The 12,673-nt window shown below is 34.5% G+C and overlaps 1 long non-coding RNA gene across 1 annotated transcript in view; it reads right to left on the reverse strand.

Annotated features, from left to right (window-relative positions):
* Positions 1–12,673, reverse strand: part of LOC309647495 — a 52,834-nt gene that overhangs the window by 20,371 nt on the left and 19,790 nt on the right. Inside the window, exon 2 of the long non-coding RNA XR_014256085.1 lies at positions 1–12,458. This exon is cut by the window's left edge and continues 20,371 nt beyond it. This is a non-coding gene — a long non-coding RNA (uncharacterized lncRNA). The remainder of the gene's footprint in view (positions 12,459–12,673) is intronic.

Raw genomic sequence — 12,673 nt, forward strand, 5'->3', positions numbered from 1 at the left:
CTGGAGCCTGTGCTCCGCAACAAGAGAGGCCGCGATGGTGAGAGGCCCACGCACCGCGATGAAGAGTGGCCCCCACTTGCCACAACTAGAGAAAGCCCTCGCACAGAAACGAAGACCCAACACAGCCAAAAATAAATTAAATTAATTAATTAATTTTAAAAAAAGAAGTAAAAGTTACAATCAAAGCTTTTAGGAAAATAAAGTTTAGTTGAGAAGACAGAACAAATGAGCCTATCAATAATTATATAAAATAATGGCAGAAATATCAGGAAATAGTAATTAAAAAAAATACCATGTAGCTCACACTCCACTCCCTGGGCCTCAGGGGTACATAATTAGTAACGTTTGATACTAACCAGAATAATAAAGGATCACCTCACAAGGGGTGGAATCTCAGCCAAGTATCAAAGTGAGGATTCCATTTTTACAGAGACAGTACTGAGGCAGAGGGAACATTTTTGCAAAGGAGTGACTGTAGGGATAATGAAGGGATGCAGTTTGTAACACCAAGGTATAGGAAAAACATTCTTTTTTTTCTAACACAGGCACTTAGCACCACATCAGGTTTTGGTAGATACTGCATTTCTAATACCTCTTTTTTTTTTTTTTTTTTTTGTCCTTGGCTCTGTGTCCAGAACAACATTCTTAAAATAATGCTTTTATCGCATAGGGTTTCCTTTCAAAAAATTGCTATAATATTTACTATTCTTAAGCATTTATTCTGATTTACATTCTAAAATATTTCAGAAGTATATATTGAAAAAACTTAGCAAATAAAATAACAAGCAAACGTAGGAAAATATTGAAAGTAAAATTTGCTAGTAAATGGTGTTCTCTCCATAAAGTGAGAATTTCTTATCAGAATATTTTTATTCTCAACAAGTCTTCTAATTAAATCTAACTTTCTATTACATATGATGAAATACCCATTTTCATCAATGAATTCAACTTAAATTCTAACAAGAATAATTAGAAAAAATGTGCAATGGCTCTGTGTTCTCACTTAGAACAAAAATACAGTGGCTATGTGCTCTAGGAAGCAATAAAGCGTTATGAGAAATCATATTTTTTGCAAGTAAAAGCTACATCTCCGTTTCCTTGTTGTAAAGGACTCCTCATTTCAGTTCTAAAGGGCATCTTCTAGGTATCTAGCACCTATCTAAATTTCAATATCTTAGATAAAGTACCCATAAGCAAAAACATACGGTTAGTCTTTCTTTTTGTTTTGTTAGTTGTGAAGTTTGGAACATAGAAGTTTGAGCCAGCAACAATTTTTAAATGATTCGTAGGTATATATTCATTTCCAAGTTATGTCCACAGAGTTGGAGATTTATCTCTGAACCAGTTAATTCAATCAGTGTAAATAATCTGCCCTGAATCTAAAACACAAAGTGGTTCTTTGGGTGTGTAATTGAGCCAATGAATTGACGAATTGTCAGTTCACCTCTCTTTGCAATTTGGCCGCACTTGACTCTCTATATAAAGGCAATGATACTAATTGAAAACACAAGTACATTTTAGCCATTATTCAGACAAGACACACAGTAATAAAGCAAATTCTTTAGCTTTATTCATCTATCATGAATAATGTTATTACTATGAAATGCATTATGCAAGCTATATTTTATTTTCTTCACAGATTACATGAAATCTGAGCTGTACATTTTTACAGCACATGTTATAATAAGAATTTTGGGCTCAAGTCTTTTCAATGTATTTTGTTCTGCTCTTGAAACTTCACTTCTTTTTTTTTTTTTTTTACACCATTACTAGTTTCAAATGATTCACATTGTTAAGAAAAGGACTGTAGTATACTGCATCTGACCTTTTTCATTTAAGTGTTCTGGTAAATAACCCTGGGCATGCCAGTGAAGCATGGATAACACCTCCCTCAATTCTGTTTCTCATTTTAAGAGCAAGGATCAGGAGATGCTCTGCATTTGTTCCTCCATGTATTTATGATTTCCAATATTTGTAGATTGTGAATCTTCTTGCCTTTCTGAGTGTGCCTAATTTCCTGTAACACTTGTTTGATTAGAGCTTTTAAAGAGATAGAGAGATGATTGATAGACAGATAGACAGACAGACAGACAGGCAGCTGGAAATCTATAGTGTCCACTTAAATCAGTTTAAGAGTAGGGTGTAGTCAGAGAAACTTTTCCCACTGAAGGTGCATTTCTACTTGAAGGATTATTTTGTGTAATATACTGAGGACAAGGGTGTGGGGGGAGGTAAAGGAGAGGGAGATCATTCCAGGAAAAGAAATTAAAAAGAGAAATGTGCAAAAATACCAAAGCATGGGCAAGCTTGCAGTCTCACAGAAGTATTGAGACTGCAAGCTCATTTCTGGAGCATAACATGAGTGAAGGAACGTGAAGAGTCTAGAGAGGGAGGTGGGAGCTGGATCCTGAAGATCATTGTATACCATGCTAAGGACTCCGAGTTTATATTTGGTAATGGGGGTAGAGGGAAGAGAGGGTAGGAAGTGCTTCGGAATTGTGGCATGATTAGATTCTATTTTTTTTTTTAAATATTTGATTGGAATGTGGACAAAGGATTGGGCAACTCAGAGGGATTAATACCAGGTTATTGATGACCTAAAGGAATGACTTTAGGTATGAAAAAGAGGAGATGGAAATGCCACTTTAGTGGCACAATCATTAGGGCCTGCTCACCAAATAAATATAGGGGCTTTTCAACTTAAAGAAAAATGCACAACATGAGAATTGTGAGTTTAAATTTTATTCAGGGACCTTACTGTGGACTATAGCCTGGGAGATGATAGCCTCTCAGTAACTCAGTAGTTTGTAGAAAAGCTAGTTTATATATGAATTTTCTGGCTAAGAAATACATACAGTCAAGCATACATCTTGTTAAGGATGACTGCTAATCACAAGCATCTCAAGTTAATGATTTTAGTGCTTTTCTATGTATGGGAAAATGCGAAAATTTGGGGTTATTGAAATTTTCCTGAGATATGTATCTAACTATCTATCTGCTAGTTTATCCAAAGCACAGACTGACTGTTTTTCACCCTGAATTCCTCTCAGGGTGCAGGTAGGTGGACAATTGCAGTGGGTTATGAATTAAACCTTGTAGAACTGGGTGGTGAACAACGTTGTTTCTTTTTCTTTGTTCACAAGCTGAAAAAGAAAGAAGGGTTTAGGATGACTTCATTTTTTCTGTTTTGAGTAATGACATGAATATTGCTATCCTTAACTACAATAAAGAATAAGGAAAAGGAACAGGTTTGGAGGGAACAAAAAGTATTAACTAAATTTTAAGTCTGTTGAATATGCTGAATGGAGTGAACATTACACTATTTTTTCACTTGGAAAAAGTAACAACTACGTGTGTGCACAAATTTTGTTCTGAGGTGCAAAATATGTGAGTATTAGGAGAGAAATCCAAAGAAAAAAAAAAAAAAGCAAGTGACATGAAAAAGAGGGTTTATAGAGTTTCTGACATATTTGAATTGCCTAATAGAGATTTGCCAAATGAATAAACAAATTATGTGCCAGGTTCTAGTCTAATGCAAAGAACACAAGGTGGCAGACACAGTACTTACTTTCAAAGAGCTTGCAGCCCACTGCGTGAGATAGAACAATAAAAATGCCATTAGTAGAAGATGCCTTCAAAGTTTTCCAAGAAGAGATAGAATGGATTCAGGAAAACTTCTAATGGCTGTTTCACCAAAGAACTAAAGAAATTGCTACAGTGTGAGGAATGGATTGGAAGTGACCAAGACAGCCTGAACATTCCCCTCAGCAGAGCTAAATTTTAGATGTGTTTTTTCCTGATATAGGCCCCTGACCTCCCTCTTCTTAAGAGCATTTCTTTGTAAATTGTAAATTCTCTGTCTCTTTGAGATGTAAATCTTCTACAACCCAGAGATTGTAGGACCTGGGATCCATCCCTTTGAAATGTAATCATTAAAGTAGTGACCTATATCCAGGTCTCTGTAGGATAGTAGAAGCCTAACTTCAATGAGCACCAATTAGCAAACACAGATGGCCTCGTCATCATGATCAACCTCCCCACTAACTTCCAGTAGCGCTTTCCCACTAGCATGCCCCAGAGCTTAAAATATCTCCTGCCCTTTGTTTCAATCTCTCTCCTCTATTTCAGTAGTCTCTCCCTTCACATCAACATTGTTCAAATTTTCCCAGATCTACTTGTACTTGTGTGTGTGTGATTAGTTCTGTGCAATTTTATCACATGTGTAGATTCATTCACCCATCACACAGTGAAGATAAAGAATAGTTCCATGACCACAAGGATCCCTTGTATTGCCTTTTTCTAATCTGATTTCTTCTTTTCTTTTCTTCCTGCCAGGTCTTTAACCTTTGGTAACCACTGACCTGTTCTCTAGTTCTATAATTTTGTCATTTCAATGCTGTTATTGAAATGGATTCATAAAGTCTATAACATTTTGGGATTGACATGAATCGGCATGATTCTCTGGAGACTAATCCAGGTTATTACATGTATTAGTAGTTTGTTGCATTTTTTTGTCAAACAGTATTCCATGGTATGGCTGTATCACAGTTTGTTTAAGCATATACCTGTTTAAAGACATCCAGGTCGTCTTTAGGTTTTAGCTATTATGATTAAAGCTGCTATAAACATTCATGTATGTACAGGTCTGTGTGTGAACATAAGTCTTGCCTGTTGCATGTTTAGTTTTATAATAAAGCTGCCAAAGTGTTTTCAAAGTAGTTGCATCACTTTACATACCTACCAGCAAAACATGAGGGACCCTGTGTCTCTGCATCCTCCTTAGCATTTGATGTTTTCACAGTTTTTTTATTTTAGTCATTTTGATAGATATTTAGTGAAATCCCATGGTGGTTTTTACATTTCCCTGATGATGAATGATGTTGAACAACTTTACATGTGCTTATTTGCCATCTGGTTATCCTCTTCAGTAAAATGTCGGTTCATGTCTGGAAGTTTTCAAGACTGTGGACAAGTTAGGCTACTACAGTAAACCACAAGAAAGAAAATGGGAACCCACACTAGAAAAGTGTTAGGGGTACGAAGAAAAGAAATCAATATGAAGTGATCTTTAAGGGATGGTGATTTGGAAGTAAGGATGTGGAAAATAGTAAATTCATGGATGACACACAGGTTTCTGACCAACTCATTGTCAATAGAATGGCCAGTTCAGCTGGTTGAAGATAAAGAAAGAAAAGTATAAACTCAGTAAGAGATATTTGTGAAGTCTGAGGTAGTTGTAGATATATGTGAGTTTCTTTCATTTTATTCAAGAGATCTAAACAGCATTTGAGTATGTGATAAAATTTGTTCATTGTGTTTGCTCATTTCAGCTTGTCAGGAAACTGTTACAGCCTAAGAATTGGTTGATATTTTCTGGAAAGGTGATTTAAAATAGAAAAATAAATGACCAGAAATAAAGCACAAAACCAAACAATTCATATAGAAACATTTGAAAATATATCACACAAAAAAAACCTCTTCCACCCCTTATGGTCAAGAAGTAGTGCTTTCTAACTATTCTGCTGATCAATACAGACTTTCCTTGTTTATTACATGGGCTAACACATAATTCTATAACCCTTCCTCAAACACACACACACACATGAGCACATACAAAACATGAATTGTTCCCACAGGTAAAATAATAAAGAAAATGAAGAGGATTTCTTTAGAATCTTACCTGCATAATTCAAATAAGTATAGACTTTGGAACTACATTGCCCAGGAATTTGAAACAATTCTATGCAACTACTGGGGAAATTAGTGTCTTCTGTAAAAGAAAAGTGGAACATCAAAAAATTTTGTTCAGCTTTTCTGTATAAGAAGACATAGTTTTGAGTTCTTGAACCATAGGAAAATAAGCCGCAGGTGAAGAGACCATAGACTGTAAATGCCAAATAATACTTTCATAGGTCTGTAAGATGATAACAGCTCAGTTGATGTTAACTTGATATCCCCAAGTAAATGAGTGTGCTCAGGAGGAGCCGGATACGGCTTAAAGGTTAATGGCTACTTGCATAATTGTGCACACTGCATTCACGTAGGCATCAACTCCTTTTATAAAACACTGTTCCAATGAGACCAGCAATTTTTTAGTTTCCAAGAACTAAGCCTTGTCTTAGGATCAAAAGGAAGGCAGAGTATCATAAAAAACCTTCACACTGTATTGTCTGTGTTGATGTTGGTGACTTTTTACTTTAAGTCGTAAAGTTATCTCAGAATGAAAACAAATTTGATGGAGCTCTCAAAAATTTGGAAATTTTAAATCCCCAAAGGATTGGCTGTAACCTGGGGTGGGACAGGAGGTGGAGAGTTGAAAAAAGATGGTACAATGAAAAATAGTTAGGCTTTAAGGATGAGTGTGTTTCCTATAGTTGAAGATAAATTAAATATGCTAATTACTTTGAGAATAGTGCTTACTATTTTTTGTGAAAATAATGAACATGATTATTGAAATATGCTAAGGAAAGCTAAATGACAAAAATTAGAAAAAAAAAAAAAGAATGAAATCCAAGGACTATCATCTGTTAATAATAACCACCATTTATATTTTCTGAACATTTAACTTTTAAAAGTTTTCAGGTAGATATCATTCTTATTATGATGCACTACTCTTGTGCATATGTTATAAAATAAAAAGGTTTGAAAGATTTTATGTTTCATAAAACAATTCATGAGTGAAATAATTCAAACATTTTTATTGATAGTTGTTTTACATTTACTTTATACTGTTTTATATTTACTTTATATTGTTTTACATTTACTTTATATTGTTTTCACATATAGTTTCTCTGATCTGTGGATTTTTGTGGACATGTCAAGCACTTCAGCACTCCTGATTTTAGTTATTCAGGCCCACCCCCAACCAAAAGTTCAGCTAATGATTTTCCATGGCTGTCCTTATTTTCATGAAGGTAATGATATGCCAGGTATTACTCAGATACTGATCTGTCAGTCAAACCCTTTATCGTGAATATAATATCTAACTTCCACTGTATAGAAAGCTGTCCATTTATCTAAGACAGTCCCAGGCAGACAGGAATATGCTGTCTGGAACTACGTTCTTCCCTTAATATATAACCCATGTCTCTTGAAGTGTCAGGTAATTTGAAAGGAAAAGTATCACTATACATCTTTCTCATTCAAATTACATTGTCCATCTTCCTTCTCCTACCCCTTACCTTGCCTGTATCTCTGGGAACTCTCTCAGCATATAAAATTAACTAGGCAAAAAATAGGAAAGTTACCTATACCAGTTATTAAAATATGAACATAAATTCTAAGCCCAATTTCTTTTCAAAGCCTGGTGTTTTATAAAAGTACATAAGCAATTTAGCTATCCATTATTTTACATCCAGGGAATTAGAGATTTATAAGAGAAATGCTTAGATTCCTACCTCAGTGAAGCAGAGGGTAGAGCAGAAGGAAAGTTTTTACTTTGATCACTAAAGAAGAGTCTCAATTAGTTGAGGGTGGAGGTAGGTGGGCTTGAAACATAAGGCTTGCATCTGAATTGAGGTGGTGCAAACCCTTGCAAAAACCAGATTAAAGTACTCTGTTCTTCAGGTTTGTGGTTACCAAGGGGAAGGGGGAGCGGGGGAAGGATGAACTGGGAGCTTGGGGTTAGCAGATACAAACTATTATATGTAGAATGGATAAACAACAAGGTCCTATAGCACAGGGAACTATATTCAATATCCCATGATAAAGCATAATGGGAAGGAATATGAAAAAGTATGTATATATATGTATAACTGAATCACTTTGCTGTACAGCAGAAATTAACACAACTTTGTAAATCAACTATACTTCAATAAAATAAATTTAAAAAGAGTACTCTGTTCTTTTATGAAGTATGCTTTCATAAATGCATGTGGGCAAACTTGAGAGGGGTGTGTGTGTGTCTGTGTGTGTATGTAACATGCACACACACATTTTAAAATTATGTTTTTCATCGAAGGTTTATTGAGAAAAAATGAAGGAGGGCATGAGTTGGAAATCCATCTCCCAGCTAGTTAGGGAAGTTTTAGATTGGGATTTTGACTTGCTTTGGGCTATTGTGTTTCCTGGAAATTTCCAAGTGGGAGTTTTCCTAGGGAAAGAGTATCTATAGTTTAATAGGTATGTGTGACCATGATAACTTTACAATCACTAATTTAGTATAAATAGCAATAATTTTATTGTTTGGATATTTTCTTTGGCCTTCTGCTATCTAACAGTACCTGGGAAAGTCTTACACACATTCACTGAGTTTTGGTCAACGGTAAAGAAGATCATTTTCTGTTTGACTGAATTTGGAGTTCGACGTAGACAGTTTCAAAGTTATTAGGAGAGCAGAAGAGCATGTGCTAATTTGACATGTATGAGAGAGCAAGGATAAAGCAGAAAGTGGAAGGAACTTATGTTTATCTCTGTATATATTCTCCTCATATAGTTCTAAATATTTTTATTTGTTTTCAGATAAAACAAAGACTTGAAGATGACAAATTCTCAATTTGAAATGGGAGAGGAAACCCAGGTTTCTTTTGATGTAAAATGAGGAATTCAAAAGTTCTTTAAGAGCTATTGGTCTAGGTAATGGTTCTTAGAAATAAGACATTTAAACTATATTGGAATATAATTGAAAGGGTTAGGTTTTAAGAAATTGCAATAGAAATGATTTTTAAGTAGTCCAAGTTATATATGGTAGAATTCTCTATAATATGTTATTAAATTAATCAAGTTTGGAGAATACTTGCAAAGGAGCAATTTAACATGTTTTATAAACATGGTGTAATATGTTTCCTTAAAAGACATTTGTTTACCAGGCTGATATTCGTACAAATTATTCTGTAAGGTATTATATTATCAGAAACCCTAGGACTTCCCTGATAGTCCAGTGGTTAAGACTCCATGCTTCCACTGCAGGGGGCATGGGTTTAATCCCTGGTGGGGGGTGAACTAATATGCCACATGCCATGCAGTGTGGCCAAAAAATAAAAATTAAAAAAAAATATATTAAAAAAAAAAAGAAATGCTCATAATTTGGATATCTTATCATACTTTTAGAAGGAGATTCTGGATCTTGGGATGTTTTCCTGCTTAAATATCAATATATTTTTAGAATGCAACATTTTTCAGAGGGTACTATACGAGCTTGCAGAATGATTTAAGGAAAAAGAAAAGAAAGAAAGATGGAAGGCAGGCAGAAAGGCAGGCAGGCTGGAAGGAAGAAGGGAAGGAAGGAAGAAAAGAAAAAAAAGAAAGGAAGGAAGAAAAGAAAGAAAAGAAAGAAAGAAAGAAAGAAAAATAAAGAAAGAAAGAAAGAGAAAGAGAAAGAAAGAGAGGAAGGAAGGAAGAAAGGGAAAGGAAAATTGAACCCTGGAATCTATAGAAAGAGCAACAATGAGCTCTAGTGGCAAAATGTTATAATGTCAAGCGTGGGTGAAATTCAGCAAAGATACAGTCTTCCTTTTATATACTCAGTAAAGATTTCTCAGTCCTCAAGATGAAGATTAATTTGTGGAAATAGCATTCCTCTAAATCAGAATCTCATTAACTTCCACATACTATTAACTACCTGGGTGGTATATCTATAATTTATATATTTCATTTAAATTATCTACCATAGTTTAAAAAAAAAAAAAAACACCAAAAAGATTATTCTAGTAACTGCATATTTTATGTTGGAGATGACATAACTTTTATACTGCATCTGATCAAGTCATTCTTAAGTTAAACTTGGGTTTTAAGAGTATTGATTTATGTGCTGTGTAGTTGATAATATATGTGAGCCATCTCGTCCCTCTGCTCCACCATCTGCTTCCTTCACACACACGGGCACAACTGTAAAACAGGAAGAATGCTTCTTTTCTCTAAAAATGACAAAACTATATTTTAATTCTTCAGTTCAGGGCAGTGACAATGTATAAATATATTTTAATAAACATATACCAGACATCGGTTCAAAGAAAGCTTTAATTTTTATCTGTTCTCACAACTCTCGACAGAAATAGGTTTGATTTTTTTTAATTGCTGTACAATTTTATGAGATTATTTTAATTCCAGGTACTTAATCAGAAGAGCAATAATAGCAATTATTTTAATTCCATGTCTTGAATAATTACAATTACAAATGTAATCTCCTGTAGAATTTTTCAAAACTCCTTATTTGTTGAATATTTATTGAATAATGAAATGTGCCACAAACTGTGCTAGGTTTTAGGTGACTTTTATTGAATTTTTTCCAAACAGTAACGATCTTTGAATTCTGCACATTTTCCTGAATAGAGTGCTAAAGTTTAGAAAGTTTAGTAAAACACAAAGCTAAGACGTTCAGATCCAGGATTTAAACTTAAATAAACTGCCAAGAAATCCTAAACTTTTTCTACCACACCTCACTGCTACTGCCTTGGTCCCTTCATAAGGGAATTCATCACAAAAGATATAAAAATACAACTACTAAAAAAAAAACTAAAAATAATCAAGGCTCTTGCTACATATTAAAGAATAGCTTCTAAAAAGTATGACTTTTACAAATAATGCAAAGTATGCTTCATTTATATCAAACTTTAATATTTATAAACTGTTCTCACATATTTAATATAGTTAGTCCTCTTAGAATACACCTGGATGTTAAGTAGGAATTTTTATTCCACTCAGAATGTTTTCATTGTGAAATGTCCCCTACTCTTAAAGGAAGTTTTTTAAAATAATGTTTTATCTGATTTCAACTAATACATGAAGGAAAATGATCATGACCTTAATCCTCAAAGAAAACATGGTTACATATGCTTTATCTAAGCTATTGAAAGGTAGAGGGGAAAACCTTAATTTTGGAATGGTATTTTGTTCGTATTTCTTTACAACACTTTCAACTGCAAGTCTAAATTAGTCAGGGATTTTGATCGGATCCAAATGGAAGGAATTTTCAATGTGGGCATTTCTGCCATATGGGATAACAGCATGGGGCACATGACAACCACCTCTCACTGGACATGAGTGTAGAGAGCTGTTTAATACCTGCTAAATACATCAATTAAAAATCCTTACTACTTGTAAAAAAAAATGCCATTTAAAAATCACGTTATTTAGCAGCTGTTACATTGCTTTCCCTGTAGAATTATAGAACTACAAATCCCATTTCAGTCAATTCTAGACAGAGTTACCTGTCCTGTTTTAACTAACAGGCATATTGTATCTCAAAAACCTTCTGGGCCAAATTTGTACCTTAGCCTCAAATTAACTTCTAAATCAACATATTTATACAATTTTGAATAATCAAATTTTGTATAAAGTAAAATAAACACTTAAAGGGTTATAATAGTTTCACCTAGGGATCTGTTTGGTGGCGTTTGATCATTTTAATTCTCACACAACCCTCTGAATTATTTTTTTCATTTGATATATGTATATATTGTGAAAGATTACCACAACAAAATTAGCTAACATATCCATCACCTCACATGGTTACCTGTGTGTGTGTGTGTGTGTGTGTGTGTGTGTGTGTGTGTTGAGAACATTAAGATCCACTCTCTAAGCAAACTTCAAGTATACAATATAGTACTGTTAACTATAGCCACTATGGTGAATATTAGATTTCCAGAATTTATTCATCTTATAACTAAAAGTTTGTACACCTTGACCAATATCTTATTTCTCCCACTCCCTAGACCTTGAAAATCACAATTTTACTCTACTTACAGGAGTCTGACTCTTTTAGATTCCACATATAATAGAGATCATACAGTATTTGTTTTTCTCCATCTGCTTTATTTCACTTAGCAAAATGTCCTCAAGGTTTATCCATGTTGTCATAATTGACAGAGTTTCCTTCCTATTTATGGATGAATAATATTCCATTACATAGATACATGTGTTCACATTTTGTTTATCTTTTCATCCATTGATGGACACTTAGGTTTTATCTAGGTCTTGGCTATTGTGAATAATGCTGCAAAAACATGGGAGTGCAAATATCTCTTCGATTCTGCTTTTATTTCCTTTGGGTATATATCCAGAAGTAAGATTTCTATAAATTACTATCATACACCACATTAACAGAGTGAAGTGTAAAAATCATATGATGATCTCATTAGATGCAGAAAACACATCTGACAAAATTCAAAATTCTTTCATGATAAAGATTCTCAAAAAATTGAATATAGAAGGAATTATCTCAACATAATAAAGGAATATATGATAAGCCCACAGGTAACATAATACTCAATGCTGGAAAGTTGAAAGCATTTCCTTTAAGATCTGGAGCAAGACAAGAGTGCCCACTCTCAACACTTCTATTCAACATAGTCTTGGAAGGCTTAAACAGAGCAATTAGGGAAGAAAAAGAAACAAAATCATCCAAATTGTAAAGGAAGAAGTAAACCTATCTCTCTTTTTAGATGACATATATAAAAATCCTGAAAGACTTTACCCAAAAAATGTAAGAATTGTAAAAATTTAAAAATCAGTGGGCTTCCCTGGTGGCGCAGTGGTTGGGAGTCCGCCTGCCAATTCAGGGGACGCGGGTTCGAGCCCTGGTCTGGGAAGATCCCACATGCCGCAGAGCAACTGGGCCCGTGAGCCACAATTACTGAGCCTGCGCGTCTGGAGCCTGTGCTCCGCAACAAGAGAGGCCACGATAGTGAGAGGTCCGCGCACCGCGATGAGGAGTGGCCCCTGCTCGCCACAACTA

This window comes from Balaenoptera physalus, assembly GCF_965194825.1.
Source record: "Balaenoptera physalus genome assembly, chromosome: 18".
NCBI lineage: Eukaryota > Metazoa > Chordata > Mammalia > Artiodactyla > Balaenopteridae > Balaenoptera > Balaenoptera physalus.